This window comes from Gossypium hirsutum, chromosome A06, assembly GCF_007990345.1.
Source record: "Gossypium hirsutum isolate 1008001.06 chromosome A06, Gossypium_hirsutum_v2.1, whole genome shotgun sequence".
Classification (NCBI taxonomy): Eukaryota; Viridiplantae; Streptophyta; class Magnoliopsida; order Malvales; family Malvaceae; genus Gossypium; species Gossypium hirsutum.
In genome coordinates this window covers 34,292,088-34,305,280 of record NC_053429.1, presented here as the reverse complement: position 1 = coordinate 34,305,280, position 13,193 = coordinate 34,292,088, and the positions used below count along the sequence as shown (strand labels likewise).

Below are 13,193 nucleotides of genomic sequence, written 5' to 3'. Positions count from 1 at the left end.
GATTCTGACTATGACATATGTTCTGATTCTAGTTCTGATATCGAGACATGTTCTGAATTTGATTATGTTATATGTTACACATTGAGCTTGTAAGTTTATTTTCTATTTGTTTGATTCTTAGGTAATCCTTAGACTTAGGCAGATCAATGCGATGGGAGCTCAGTTAAACAATTCTCCGTTAAATATGCTATTTCAATTGGACTTATTCTGTTTTGGACTATTTTCGGACTTTTTGGACTATCTCTTTAAAGTTGGGATTTTATTTCTCGTTTTTAACTATTTATACGTTTTTGGATAGGTTTAGTTTTATCTACAAAAATATTGGACTTTTCAATAATAAATCGCATTTTTCAAAATCGAACTTAACTAAGAATTCTACTGCAACTTAAATACTTTATAAGTAAATAATCAATAAATTTACCAAGATAATCAAGAAAAGTATTTTTCCCAAATAAACTCGAACTTTTCTTAACAATAGCTAGTAATGTTTTACAAGTCAAACGGATTCTGGATTTTCAAATAAATGGCAGTAACCTCTCCAGATCTAGTCATAATGTCTAGGCCAGGTTTGGGTTGTTACATAGAATGTGTGTTTATTGTAGACCAATTAACCAAATTACTATTAAGTATAGGTATTTGATTCCATGTTTAGATGATATGCTTTATGACATTTATGGTGCTTGTATTTTTATAAAAAAAATTGATTTAAAAAGTGGCTATCATCAAACTCGAATGAAAGAAGGGGATAAATGGAAAACAACCTTTAAAACTAAGTTCGATTTATATGAATGGCTAGTCATGTCCTTTGGCTTGACAAATGCACCTAGTACCTTCATGCATTTAATGAAACATGTTTTGATGCCTTATTTGGGTAAGTTTGTAGTCATTTATTTCAATGATATACCGATTTATTCTATATCTTTGAATTTGAATGTTGAACATGTTAAATCAATCTTAGATATTTTAAGGAAAGAACCTTACATGCTAACCTTGAGAAATTCACTTTTTGATGTGATAAGTTAATACTTTTGGGTAAGTGTACAAGGCATTCATGTGGATGAAGACAAGGTTAAAGCCATTAAAGAGTGGTTGACACTTAAGTTTATAACAACGGTGAGTTCTTTCCATGGTTTAGCTAGTTTCTATAGCAGGTTTGTGAAAGATTTCTCCACCATTTTCACCCTTATTAATTTAGATAATCAAGAAATATGTGGTTTTTAAGTGGGGTGAAACTCAAGAAAAGGCTTTCCAAGCCTTAAAAAATAAGTTGTGTTCAGCTTTAGTTCTTAAATTACCTAATTTATAACATATTTGAGTTTTAATGTGATGCTTCAAGTATAGGAATTGGTGCGGTCTTTATGCAAGATAATAGACCTATCGCATACTTTAGTGAGAAATTGAATGGTGCACAACTCAATTACTCAACTTATGACAAAGAGTTGCTTGCCTTGAATCGAGCATTTCAAGTTTAGCAACACTACTTGTTGCCAAGAGTGTTTGTTATACATACTAAAAATGAATCCCTTAACTGGTTAAAGAGAAAAGGTAAGTTGAGTAAAAGACATGCTCATTGGGTTGAGTTTATTAAAACATTCTCATATGTTATTAAGTACTAACATGGTAAAGATAATGTAGTTGATGATGCTTTATTTTATAAATATTCTTTGATCACTACATTAAATGCTAAAGTTTTAGGATTTGAACACATTAAAGATTTGTACTTAACTAATTTTAATTTTTTGAATATTTATACTAATTGTGAGAGTGGCTCTATTAATATATTTTATCTTGGAGACGGTTTCTTGTTTTGATTGAATAGGTTCTATGAACCTTAATGTTCCCTGTGAGAGTTATTGATTCAAGAGGGGATTATAGGACACTTTGTTGTCACCAAAACCTAGGATATTCTAAAAGAACAGTTTTTTGGTTGCATATGAAGAGAGATGTGGAAAAAGTATGTTCTAAGTGTATTGCTTGTAAATAAGAAAAATTAATGGTAATGTCTCACGGACTTTATACTCCTTTACTTATTCCTTCTTCACCTTAGGTAGATTTTGTTAGACAAAACATATTAGCGAAACAAAATAGATAAATATAAATAAATTAATATTTATATATATAATGAAATATAAATAGAACAATTTATATTTAATTTGCAAAATACAAATAATCAAATGAAACCTTAACAAAAATTGAAAAAGAAGAAGAAGAAGAAGAATAGAGATTTTACGAAACATTGAGGCCTGTGAAACACAGTTTTCTTAAGACAGATTCAGTCGCTCTTACAGTACTTGGAGAAATGTTGGTCGAATGTCTCCCAAGATACAACAACACAAAGATCAAATAAGCAGCACCTTTGCAGTGATCAATGAACAAATGATGCCTTTTTCTATCACCAGAATGTTTGAGAAATACAGAGAGGAAAACGAATAATTTCAAGAGAAATAGAATTTCGGTGCAAGAAAAATATCAGAGTGTGTAAAACCCTTTAGAAAACATAGCCTTTTATAGGCATTGAGAATGTTGGAATTTTGGAAAATTTCCACAAAATCTGCCATTAAGGAGCTAATAAATCAAATTGATTAAAAAATTAAATCAAATTGATTGGTATCAAATAAATAAGATAAGTGTCCTTATATAACCAGATTATGTCTGCTAAGGAAAAAATAATTTCATGATGGGCTAAAATATCCACAAGCCCATTTGGGCCTGACCGATTTAGACATTTCGTGTTGCACATGTTGTATGGGTACGCCCCAATCCCGTCGAGTTAGGACCTACACCCCCTTGTGTGTGAGGCAAAGTTTCAAGCTTAGTCACTCAATTACCCTTTAAGAGGATTCACATATATATACACATCTCACACTTGGTATTTAACCAATGTGGGATCTAAGTCTTTACTTTTCCTCAACAAATATTTTCAAGTAGCTTACTTTGAGCATCAATTTCTCATTCATCACTCAACCATTTTGAGCATATGAAATACCGTTGTAAATGTCTCATGGAGTAGAATATGAAACTATAATTTTATGATTCAAATCTTCACCTTTACCTATTGAGAATATGCCTCAAAGTTCCCATAAAATGCAATTTTTTCGACAAATTTATCCATGGATTTTATACTTGGTTTACCAAGAATTAAAGAAGGTCGATATAGTATCTTTGTTGATGTTGACATGTTTCCAAAGATGGCTTACTTCATCGCTTGTCACAAAACAAATTATGCTACATATGTGGCTAACTTGTTCTTTAAAGAGGTGGTGCACCTTTATGGTATACATCGCACCATTATTTTTTATCAAGATGTAAAGTTTCTAAGTCACTTTTGGAAAGTTTTATGGGGTAAGCTTGGAACTAAGTTACTTTACTTGACTACTTGCCACCCCCAAACCGATGACCATACTGAGGTGGCCAATCAAATCTCAGGTGCTTTACGTAGAGTCGTTGTGGGTAAGAATCTTAAAAATTGGGAAGAATATTTAACATTTGTAAAGTTTGCTTATAATATATCTATTGATTCAACTATTGGTTACTCTCCTTTTGAAATTGTTTATGGTTTTAACCTACTTACAATACTTGATCTTATGCCTTTTCCTATTAATGAGTTTTCTAGCTTAGATGGAGAAAAGAAATTGGAGTTACTGAAGTATATCAATAAGAAGACAAGACAAAGAATAGATAAGACAAATTTGTTCAATGCCAACCAAGTTAAAACTCATTTATAAATTTAATTCTATATTGTATGATTTATGAACTAACTTAATTTGGCATGATTAATAGTAATTAGTATTTGTGTATGTTTCGACATGTAAAATATTATTAGATTAAATCATAATAATAGAATTTAAAACTAATAAACTTAAGTGTAAATTTGGTATGTATTTTGTGTATAATAAATTCGGTGTATAATACAATCAATACCAATTTTTTTAACTTTAACAATGAAATTTTATTTATATTTGGAATTTTGACGTGAGGTGCTTATAATTATTGGATTTAATTAGAATGGTGAGGTGATATTGGTGTGCTTTAAGGTAATAAATATTGAATATTAAGTCAAGTTTTTCTACCGTGAAAAAGCATTGCTATCGTTTATTCACTTTGTTAAAAAAAATTATTATAAAAGAGTCACAAATCATTGATGTGGATAATTATTTCTCACCTATAGATAAGGACATTCTATTTTTGTTTTAAAATAAAATAAAATTTTTATCCTTTTAGAAAATGTTTTATTCAAAAAGATCATGAATGGTTGACTTGTATACTTCCTCGCGAATGAATAATGATTTTCTTAAATATTGGATTGTTGTTAATAAATTTTAATACCCAATAATGACGTTATGATACGATAATAATGTAAAATCAAGAATTAAAATCCTAAATAAGATTAATATTATCTTATGATAGTACCAAGAATTATAGGGGTATTAATCTTTCATTGCACATAAACAAACTCTCGAGTCCTAATTTGGTAAATATAATCCTCAATTAGTTATTGTTAGGATTTTCATAGTTTGTACTTATGTAAATCATATTCGAATGTTGGAATTAATAGACACATTATGACATATATACTAAAAATTAAAATAATGACAAAAGATTATTAGAGGTAATAGAACTATTATAAAAACTGGATGGGGTAGAAAAAATAATGTGGTATTTGATAAATGGCTGTTATAGGAGGATACAATAATAAGACAAGGGAGGGGATACATTAGCCTATGCTACTACAGAAATTTTACAACAAATTATGGAGATTATAGGTTGCAAGCAAAATCAAAATTACATCTTGGAGAATTGCCAATAAATTCCTCCCTACTTTTAACAATTTAAAAGATAGAAATTTACAAGTTGTGAATCTTTGTCCTCTTTGTCATGCACTGGAATAATCAGTGAGTCACGTCTTCTGGGAATGCACGTTCATTAAATGTGTCCTGCAAGGAGTAGGGATTGATCGTTCATCCAGTATCCTGGAACAAAATTTGAATATTTGGTTAGGAAATTTATTTTTGACTATGAAATAAGAGCATTGTAAATGGTTAGTCATCACGTTCTGGGCAGAATGACATCACAGAACAAATTTTATCATCAAGGAGAACGGCAGTGCACAACGAGATTGATATATTTTATTAAGGCATTTTACATAAAGAACATTCAACTGGAAGTAGTGACAGAAGCAAGTGTTCGACAAAATGATTGTGTATGGACTTCACCGAGGATAAATGTGGTAAAAGGTAATTTTGATGTAGCGTATGACAGTTATATGCTGAGTTCAGTAACAGGAATAAATTTTAGAGACTTTGAAGGACATATATTGGTAGCATGCACTTACCCTAATACCTTTGTGGCTAATTCAACCACTGCAGAGGTGAGAGCTTGTTTACAAATGGTGGTAGTGGCTTAAGATTTGGGATTCAGAAATCTGGTGGTTGAAAGGGACTCTTTATAGTCATAAAAAAAATCCAATCATTTGAAGAGGACAAATCAAATATTGTTGTGATTATTAAAGAAATAAGAGAACGGACTCGGAGGTTTGAAAGCTTTACCTGTCATTTTACAGGCAGATTGGTGAACCACGTGGTGCACATAATGGCGGAGGAAGGGAAACAATGGGATTCACTAAAGATTTGGATTGCAGAGGCACCTCCAAGAACGGAATCGGCGGTCGAAGAAGATAGAAGGTCCTTGTCAGAAAGGTGAAATGAGTTAGAGAAATGCGAATGAAAGGACTCCGACGGTTTCAGTCTCTACACACAATCCATCATGGACGAAAAAGGGGTAGGATATTTGATGGTTTTGACGATGGTAGTAGAGAAGTTGATGAGGGATGCCGGAGAGTTGAACAATTTTCTTTTTCTTTTATGTTTTTCTTTCTTTTTCATTTCATATTTGGTGTTTGGGTTTTTTCTTAGGTTTAGGCTTTACTTGTGTTTGTGTAGGGGTTTTTTAAAGTAAAGTTTTTTTTTTTTTATTCTTGTAAAGCTTTTATTTTCATTTATTAGGGTTTGGCATTGTTGTGTTGGTAAGGGCTGGGAAGAACACGTGTCTGTTATGCAGTCCTGTAATTTTTTCTTATTAATGGCATCCTTCCTAATTTTAAAATAAAAAATATATATATATTATAAAAGCTGGATGGGATAGAAAAAAGTAAGGTATTTGATAAACTGATAAGTTAAGTGTTGAAAATTTAAGTATTAAAAAAATTAAGTTATAAGAGACATTTGCTATATTAATTAAAATTAAGTTCAAAATATAATTAGATTGTATGATAAATATTAATTTTAATTTATGATTTTCTTTATTTTACAATTTTAAAAGATTTCATGTCAAAATTAAGTGATAAGTAATTTTTTTAGTAAATAAAAAACAGCACGAAGCGATTACAATAAAATCATAAATCATAACTCAAATTGTCCTTTTGAATCAACCCCCTTATAGCTTGAGGAGGGATGGAAAACACCTGGATACTTGTGAAACTTGGGGCAGCATATTTAGCCATAAAATCTGCAACTTCATTGTGAGCTCTAAGAATGTGGTGGATTCGAACTTTCCAATTTCTATACAAAAATTTTGTGAATAATACGTAATTCTACAATATGACTAGCATTTGAGTTACGGCTAACATTAATTCAATTAACAAAACATTATCCAAACTCTTTATATACTCATATTCTTTATATAGAAATATTATATGCTGTGAAAAAATAAATTACAAGAAATAATAATTTTCATTCTATTTAAAATCTAATTTTATCACGTTGCTGTGCATATAAAGTTCTGGGCTGCTCTTCCGTTTTTGGGCTTTTTGAGAAAAATGAACCAAATTTTAAAAAATTGGGCTTGTTGACAAAAAAACTGCTAGAGTCATGGTTAACAAAATCAAGTTAAAATTGTAAGAAGTGAGACTTGAACTCACGCCCTCTCACTAGGACCAAAACTTGAGTCTGGCGCCTTAGACCACTCAATCATCCTAATTGAATGCTCCAACTGTGCTAAAACATTATTTCTGAATACATTACTCGAGTTGATTGTAAATTTAATATTTTTTTGTTAATATTAAAAATCCCAGTACAAATTTATAATTAATTTTTTTTTCATATTTTATGACTAAAGTTATATATATTATACTCCCGTATAAATACTTCTTTATAGTTACTAGTTGGTTGTTTTACCCTTGCATTTGATTGTATATCAATTAATATTTCTTTTATATTTTGGATAAATTTTATTGATGATATAAAAAATAAAACAATGTTATTTTTAAAAAAGTTGTTCAAACTAATTAGTGGTAATGTTGCACTAAATTTAAAATACAAATTTGAAAATAAATTATTGTATTTTATCAAATTGATAGAAGGAAAATGAAATGCATAATATCGTATGATTAAAATAATTAAAATTTATTTAAATTAATTAAAGTATCATTACGAAAAAAAAGTTTATTTTAACTATTAAAAAATGTTAAAAGAGCATAATGATATAATCCAAAAATTTTGGAAACATTTTAAAATCAAAATAAACAATCCATGAAAATTTGAAATTGTTGCTATTTACTTTAAGAATAACTAATTCAATAGATCATATACAACGGTTTTTCTTGCTTCCATCTTTACATGAGCCTTGATAAATTTATTCAAGCGAGTAAAACTGTAAAAATGATTGATAGTTAAATTTAAGCATATTTACTGTTAGTTTACATCGCATTGATGGTTAAATTGATAAGAGAATATGATTGATATAATATTAATACTTTAATATATCTATTAAAATATGTTATATGGATAAATTTATTGCCCGAGTGATTGTTTAAGGACTTATGGCTTGAATTTACCCATTAAATTTTGACTAAGACTGTGAGAAAGTGACTACCTCAACCTAAGGAGAAAAGAAAACTGAGAAACTAAATCCTATCCAAATTGTGGTAATTGAATGGTTTAGATATATAAATTTAAAAAATTATGGTATCCAAACTCGACTGAAAATTTTATTTCATTTGATTAATTTTAATATTTTATAATGAAAAAATAAATATTTTATATTTAAAATAATTAGATTAACTTTAAATTTAGGCGTAATGATAAATTTAACTCTCAACGTTTGCATATTCTGTTAATTTTACTCATATTATGTTTGTGAGCTAAATTTGGCCATTAACATTTCAAAAAGAATCAATTTGTTTTTCTTTAACCGAAATGTTCACTAAAACATTAATTTTTTAACGATGTTGGCGTGGCAACCCATATGATAGTCCACATGCTCATTCCATGTGTTTCCTTTTATCATTCGACGGGCACTTTTAATCGTAAAGCCCCCACTTGACATGTGCACCCAAAAGACTCTATCATGGACAACTAAGGGATGAGGAGGGGGGATATTAACAATCTTTTAAACAACATCATCCGTCAACCGCTCCCTGAAAGCCTTCAGATTCCATGCTCATTGATCTGTAACCATATATTTAACTAAACATTCCGCATTCGAGCTTCTCATAAAAGACGCATGTGCTTTAAACGGGCCTACTTTTGGAACCCACAGATCCTCCCAACAGTGAACTGAGGTTCCTGTCCCAATGGACCACTATAAGTTTTCTTTCAGTAACGGCCACACTTTCGCTACTTCGCTATTTCATTATACTATTGAGAATCGTTTCTTTCATTCTATATTTTGAGCGTAATATACGAACCCACAGAGCATTCCTCTTCAAAATAATAGTAAAACCTAATTTCAATAAGAGTGAGGCGTTCTGATCATCCAGACGCCAAATGCCCAATCCTCCATATGTACGAGGTTGGCAAATAGAGCCTCAATCTACTAATGCCATTTTCCGCTTCCCTGCACTAGTCCCACAAATAAATTGTCTTGCTAGGCATTCAATTTCCTCACATACCAGTTTAGGAATTTGCGTGGACTGCATAAAATAAGCCGGGATAAAGAGAAGAACTGACCAGGCCCAGGTAAATCTGCTTGCTATAAAGAGTTACTTTGCATCCCAATTGCACAACTTGGCTCTAACCTTTTTTACCACAAAACGCAAAGTAGAGTTGGTGACTCTTTTATGAAATAGTGGAATTCCTAAGTATGATCCCAACTCTTGAACCCTCTGAAAGCACATAAACCTGCTTAAAGCATTACTAAGACACTTTTCCACTCTATTGGAAAAAAAAACATATTAGTTTTCTGTTTGTTGAATTTGTGTCCTGAACAATTACAAAACAATTACAAAACCAATTAAAAAGGTCCTTTAATAGAAAGCCATGCTTCATGTCTTCTTTTGAGAAGATTACCAAGTTGTTAGCTAAAAATAAGTGCGATATAGGCGGCTCTACTCTTGATAATCTAATCGGACTTCATTCCCCTAACGCTTCAGCTGTCTTGATACTGTGTCCTAGCCATTCCATACATAAAACAAATAGATACAATGATAATGGACACCCTAGTCTTACTCCTCTTATAGGCCTCAACTTTTCAGTGGGTACTCTATTCTATAAAATCTCCATGGTAGATGTTGATACGACGGACATAATTACTTTTCGTAAAAAATCTAGAATCCTTGCTGCCTAGATGGAACTATCATGAAATCCAACTGAACACTATCATATGCTTTTTCCAAGTCGATCTTAACTACCATCCACTTCTTACTCTTTCTTCGCAAAGAATGAATGACCTCTTGGGCTATGATGATATTGTCAGAGATGTTCCTACCAGCAATAAACCTGACCTGCTCCTATATAATGATTTTGGGGAACACCACCTTGAATCTGTTAGCTATAACTTTCATAACTAATTTATACAGTACCGAACAGAGGTTGATGGGTCTGAATTGAGGTATCTCCTCATGTTTAAAAAAAATTCAAAAATTAAAATTATAAAAATAATATAATGTACATGCGAACTACTATGTAAGATGCCATGTTTAAAAATCACCTTATTTTAGTCAGTATTTCCATTAAAAAGGTCAATTCGACTTTTTTTTCAAAAGGTTGAGGGTCAAATTTAGCTAAAAAGGGAATAAGGGCTAAATTGACAAAAGATATAAAATATTAAGGGCTAAATTTGACATTATGTTAAAAGATATAACCGTTAAGGTCTAAATTGTTCATTAACTTTCAAATAGTGTCAAAATAATTTAAAATTTATAAAAACATTCAAAAATAAATGTATAAGTATACATAATAATTTAAAATTTATAAAGGTATACATAATAAATTAAAATGTATAAGTAAATCAAAATAAATTTTTATTAATAATATAGAAATACAATTGACGGATATAATAAAATATACATAATACAATAATTTTTCTTGCTTCCATCTTTACATGAGACTTGACAAATTTATTTAATAGTATATAATATTTTTATCTTTCATACCATTATTTAAAGATCTTTTAAGGTGGATTTTAGGGAATCAATTGAAAGTAAAATCTCTTAAAATGATATAATCTGTTATCGTAATTTAATACAAATATTAAAAGTTCTTATTAACAATAATGATGTGCTTGACAATGTATTTCTTGTTTGGATACATATAATATTTTAATGATTTTTTTAACAAAATATTCACTTCACATAATTTAACAGAAGAATTTAATAATATTAATAATTGAACTTGCATTTCTAAATTCAAGAGTAAATGGACTAAATTTGAAATATATGAAGACAAAACTACCCATGCTTAATTTTCTAATCGTAGCCCGACGTCGCAACACCATAGAACCGGTGTCGCGAAACTGCCTTCAAATTCTAGATACTATGGCTTTGAAGTTCGGTGTTGCGACACCACTCCTCGGTATCACGATGTTGCAGTCGTCATTTATCTTCTAAGCCTGAAAACGGTATCATACACACTAAATAGAGCCATTAGATCATCCCTAGGCCCATAATGACCCATTAGGTCATTACATAACTCAAAATTGCATAAAAATTCTTATTTTGCATAATTTAAACTTAAGATACTAAAAATTGAAAATGAAATAAAAACATATAAAAAAACTCGAAAACAAGCTCGTTAAATGCTGGAAAGAACTTAATTTGTTACAAAATATTGTGGCAAATCAAACTCCCCCACACTTAGGTTGTTGCTTGTCCTCAAGCAACAAAATAAAAGCACATACGAAAACGAGAAAACAAAAAGAACTAAACAATGCTTGAGCATGCCACATACAAGGATTAGTTTGGAGCTATGTACATTGAACAATGTGAATAAATTAGTAACTCTAACACCATATAAAATCGATTCTCGACCTTCAATACCACACACTTTAGTTCATAAAATTACAAAGTAAACAAATTCAAGAATGTTAAGTACATTGATCTATGGAAATAGGTATACAAAATTTACATTTATTCTTGAAGAATGCAAGTAATTAGAAATGTCAAAATTTAGTTAATTTTCATTTGCAAATAGTATCACTTAGGTCACATAGGTCTTTTCGGCTTGTAATATTCTGCTACCTAGGTTGGTTTGAAATTAAAGAATAGGCATAACAAACAGTTTAAGCCCGAAAATAGTTTGGCACATTATATTATCCCTAATACTTCCCCTATTAGACCTTTTAGCTCACCACTTTATATCCTCTTCTCTCACCTACCTTTTCTCTTTGATTCCTAAGGTATAATACAATATTAGTGAATACAATCGTCTTAGCGAGATATTTGTGCAACAATGAGGAATTTTTCTTTTCTTTTCTTTCTTTCTTTTTCACCCGCTTTTCTATTCTATTTTCTCTAAAACTTCTTGCTCGAATATTTTAGCCTTTTTAAACTTTTTCTTTTGTAATTTTTTTTATTTTTCTATTTACACACACATTTACAAGACTTTTATACTCATTATACTATACTATCCCCTAGGTTCACTCTTATTTTTCTTTTATTATGGAAACCATTGCATCGTATCTACCTAACCCTTAATATCAATGACCTGATGTTTAAGTTCATGTAGGGATTAAGAAAATTGGATCAAGAGATTATATCTTTAAGGCTCATGGCTCCTATTGTGGTTCATCATGAAATAGGGATTTAGGCTAAAAAATTAAGGTACTAGGGATTTTAAATTAAGGTCGGCTTTTTGGCTCAAAATTGTCTACCAAACAATGCCTTAGGGAAAAATCATGGCTCCCCTAAGTGTCTCAATTCATGGATTACGATTAACTAAAAATCAACACTCTAACACTTATTATTAAAAAAAAACATGCTTTTCATGTACCTAATAGTCATTTGGTATACCTAACACACTATCACCTATTCACAGTGTAATAGAATGAACTAAATAATGTAACATTAAACAACCTAAAATCAATTGCTATCAAATCAAATTTACAATTCAAACACAGAATCATATTTACATTCTCCTAACCAATCACTTGTATTGGTACGAGCTTGTGCACAAACAAACACACAAAAACAAACATTAACGAAAATAACTAATAACATAAAACACCTCAACCCCTGATGGCAGATTGAGGCATTACACTGAAAATTGGCTTAAAATTTTTCGTAATTTTATTAAGGTTTCGGTGCATATTAATTGAACTGGAGCGTTAACCCAAGATTTTAAATGACAAAACAATCAAAACATGGATACGCCATAAAATATAAAACATAATTGAAAATAAACTCTTGACAGAAGTTTTACAAAATTCACCAGGTTTATATAAACACAAGGTGAGTTATTTTCCACACAAAAGTTTAAAGTACATCATTGGCAGTTAAATATCGTCTAAATCTGTTTGGCATATACAATTAAAGATGATTTCATAAACCATAATTTACAAAGTTTTAATCGATACTTTAAGAATATGTAAACATTCTTTTTAAAATAATGATTTGGAAAAAGATGTAACTTATTACAGATGTTGGAGACAAAATTGAGCTACATGCCACCCGCCCAAAACGAAAGTATCTGCATGCAACAAAACAAACACAGGTGATGCTCACAACATAGGTCACTTTATCTAGCTGAGTCCCTTCTATAATCTCTATACGTTAAGGTACTACCTGGAAAAAGGAAAGAAAGAGAGTAAGTTCAAAAGAACTTAGTGAGCTCCAAAATTAAAATGCTCGACCCTTTCCAATCAAGTTATATAAGCAAAGATAACACAACATGTATATATACATACATGTAAATTATTAAGTCAACATTCCACACGCAGAGACATTTGGGCAAATACCCTCATACAATGGCGGATTCATATCC

The 13,193-nt window shown here is 30.4% G+C and overlaps 1 long non-coding RNA gene across 1 annotated transcript; it reads right to left on the bottom strand.

The window, feature by feature from the left end:
• Positions 1-4,640: 4,640 nt before the first annotated feature.
• On the bottom strand, positions 4,641-5,901 carry LOC107956765 (uncharacterized). Its single transcript, XR_001700245.2, has 3 exons — positions 5,547-5,901; positions 5,333-5,441; positions 4,641-4,970 (listed from the first exon to the last, which is right to left on the bottom strand). It is a non-coding gene; the product is annotated as an uncharacterized lncRNA (long non-coding RNA).
• Between the last annotated feature and the right edge of the window lie 7,292 nt (positions 5,902-13,193).